Genomic DNA, 3,745 nt, shown 5'->3' on the forward strand with positions numbered 1-3,745 from the left:
TTAGAAAATTCATTGGGAACAAGTATAAGTGAAATTGTATGCAAATGTGTTGAAAAAATATATGATCTATCTACACCTCTCTCACTTAAAGAGAAATTTGGAAATCAAAATGATGCCAATCAAGGTTAGATGGAATTTTCATGACATGTTGAATGTTAGTTTTAGTAAACTATTAGTAACAAGTATTAATTGTAAATGTTACAGAATCTTTTGAAACTGCAAGGAAAGAAGATGGAGTGGACTATCAAGATGATGAAATTTCAAAAGAGAGAAGTGGAGGACAATCTCAAGACATATAAAATATCCAAGGAACAAGTATAAGTGAGATTGTTTGCAAATGTATAGAAGGAACATAAGATATCTCTACACCTCTCTCTCTTACAGAAAATATTGGAAGCCAAACAAATGCTAGTCAAGATAATGATTTAATTGGCATGATATTGACAGTTGCAAAAGGTTAGACGAAGTTTTTTTCATCTTATACATGTTTGTTTTAATCAAAGATTAGTAACAAGTACTAATTATGTTAGCTCTTGTAAATATTTTACAGAATCTTGTGAACTTGCAATCGAAGAACATGGAGAACAGTTGCAAGATAAAGAAAATGCAATCAATATGTCAGCTCCATTGTCTGTTAAAGAAATACAAGAAGGCAACGTGGCCAACACATGTATTGATTGTGTCCTTAATATTGTATTCATAATTCAAATTGTCAGGACATTTCAAAAATAATGTCCTTAGTTTTTGTCTCTTCTTTTGACAATTTGTCATAGAATTGATGATTTGCAGCAAACTAATGTATATTTAGTGTTGCTTGTAGAGCAAAACAAAAATGAAGTCGTTAACCAATATACTAGGAAAAGGAAGAGAGATAGTATTGGTTTTGATGGTCCATCATTTGCTATCCTTACTCCTACTCCTCCAACTACACAAATGAGCATTGATGAGGGTTTGTCTATGGAGGTTGAAGGAAATGTTGAAGAAGAACTTGGTCGAGGGAAAAGGAATAGGAAGTTTAGTTGGCAATTGAAATTTCCTTTTGAACAGAAAAGAAAAAGAGGAACATCGATGACGCACAATGAAAATACTCCTAAGTATACAGGCTGGATAAAATCAAAATATACTCGTACATGTATTTTTCATTATGCCAAAGATGATGAAAACTTATTGAAGAAATTCATTGGGTGGTGGGCAAGGAGAAAAGGAAAGGTCGCAAAAAAGTGTAAGTCCCTAAATATATTCATTATTTCTTAATTGCTTATATTTGTGTCTTGAACTTGTAATTTTAAATTCAGGACTAAGTGTATTGAGCTTCCAACTCTAACTTCATGACTAAATGTCCTAAATTTTTGAGCTTGTAACTCTAAATTAAGGATTAAGTGTCCTTAACTTTTGAGATTGTAAGTCTAAGTTCAGGACTAAGTGTCCTTAACTTTTTAACTTGTAACTGTAAGTTAAAGACTACCTGTCCTTAATTTTTGAATTTGCAACTCTAACTTCAGGACCAAGTGTCCTTAATTTTTGAACTTCCACTATAAGTTCAAGACCAATTGTCATTAACTTATGAGCTTGTTACTCTAAGTTCAGGACTTCATTAATGAGCTTGTAAGTCTAAGTTCAGGACCAAGTGTCCTTAACTTTTGAACTTGTAACTGTAAGTTTAGGACTACATGTCCTTAATTTTTGAATTTGCAACTCTAACTTCAGGACCAAGTGTCCTTAATTTTTGAACTTCCACTCCAAGTTCAGGACCAATTGTCCTTAACTTATGAGCTTGTTACTCTAAGTTCATGACTAATTGTCCTTTAATTTATGAGCTAGTAAGTCTAAGTTCAGGACCAAGTGTCCTTAACTTTTGAACTTATAACTGTAAGTTAAGGACTACCTATCCTTAATTTTTGAATTTGCAACTCTAACTTCAGGACCAAGTGTCCTTAATTTTTGAACTTCCACTCTAAGTTCAAGACCAATTGTCCTTAACTTATGAGCTTGTTACTCTAAGTTCAGGACTTTAATTTATGAGCTTGTAAGTCTAAGTTCAGGACCAAGTGTCCTTAACTTTTGAACTTGTAACTGTAAGTTAAGGACATCGTGTCCTTAATTTTTAAATTTGCAACTCTAACTTCAGGACCAAGTGTCCTTAATTTTTGCACTTCCACTCTAAGTTCATGATCAATTGTCCTTAACTTATGAGCTTGTTACTCTAAGTTCAGGACTTTAATTTATGAGCTTGTAAGTCCAAGTTCAGGACCAAGTATCCTTAACTTTTGAACTTGTAATTGTAAGTTAAGGACTAGCTGTCCTTAAATTTTGAATTTGCAACTCTAACGTCAGGGCCAAGTGTCCTAAACTTATGACCTTGTTACTGTAAGTTCATGACCAAGTGTCCTTAATTAGGAATTGAGGACTAACTTATAAACTTTCTAACTTTGATATTTTCAAAATTTTCAAGGGACAAACTGATATATATGCTGAGAATAATGGTGTGAGAAAGAATCCATATAAATTGTACCATAAAAAAATCAGTAGAAAAATGTTCTTCCTTGAGCTTGCAGATAGTAGCTTTGTACTTGATGATAAGGTTTGATAATTCACAAGGCATTTGTTTTCTTTCTTCTTAATTTATTATTTTTTAATTATTTATGACTGATGGATTTTTTTTTCTTGTTTTGCCTTTTTATGAAGCATATTGACATTGCCATGTATTATTTGAGAAAGAAGGAATACTACCACCCTTGCGCCCATCCTTTTCGTTGCATAACTACATATATACTTTTTGATAACTATATGCTAATTGTGTATAAGAATTTCAATGAAGATGCTTCAGATTTGTTTTGGTGTGATGATAATCAGTTGGTTCTCACACCATATGTGTGGGGTGATAATCTTAGATGTGGAATTGCTTGGACAAAGGTTGACAAAATCTTTTTTCCATATCGGCTTCCTTCAGAAGATAATGATGTTGTGACACATTTTCTTTTGGGGGTATTGGACTCGAATGAGAGAAGATTGATGTGTACGATTCCATATATAGTGAGCCATATGAGCAAGGAATGAAACACATTGAAATGTATGCACGCATGATCCCCCACTTGCTAAAGTTCTCACAGTTTGAGAAAAATCACAAGTCTTTTGGATCGTACGTGGATCGTACGTGTTGTCATTCAGTGGCAAAGATCACCACACCAAACTGGATCGTACGTGTTGTCATTTGCTATATAATTTATATGTACTTTAGATTTATTATATTAAAGATATTATTTAATTGACTCCATATTTTTCTTAGGACTGATTGTGGTGCATTCCTAATCAAGTATGTGGAGTTGTTGATGATGGGAAAGGATGTGGAGAAATTCCAACCTGAGGACATATCAAACTTCAGAAAAGAACTTGCAGCAAATCTTTGGGCACATGGAGAGTGGAAAAAAAATTCTGGTTATGATACACCACCAGAAAATGTCGGCGACGACTATGATAGTGAAAATGAAACTTCCTGCCCAAAGGAGCTGTAGTGTAGTTGTAAAGAAAGTCAGCTGTAGTGAAATTGGTATAAAATTGTTGTAAAGAATCCATATGAATTCTGAAATATCCTGTAAATTGTCACAAGGCACTTTATTTTGTTTGCATAGCATAATCTTTTGGTCACAACTATGCTAAATTACAGTTTCAGCAATAATATGAAGGCATCGTGTTATTAATTTCTTTCTTTCTGTTAACTATTGATTTGTCCATTTTTTTTACAGTT

General features: G+C 33.1%; 1 long non-coding RNA gene across 1 annotated transcript; it reads left to right on the plus strand.

Moving 5' to 3' along the window:
- Window positions 1-321: 321 nt before the first annotated feature.
- Window positions 322-1,050, plus strand: LOC138905900 (uncharacterized). Its single transcript, XR_011413598.1, has 3 exons — window positions 322-456; window positions 551-670; window positions 821-1,050. It is a non-coding gene; the product is annotated as an uncharacterized lncRNA (long non-coding RNA).
- Window positions 1,051-3,745: the final 2,695 nt, after the last annotated feature.

Source organism: Nicotiana tomentosiformis, chromosome 2 (genome assembly GCF_000390325.3).
Source record: "Nicotiana tomentosiformis chromosome 2, ASM39032v3, whole genome shotgun sequence".
Classification (NCBI taxonomy): domain Eukaryota; kingdom Viridiplantae; phylum Streptophyta; class Magnoliopsida; order Solanales; family Solanaceae; genus Nicotiana; species Nicotiana tomentosiformis.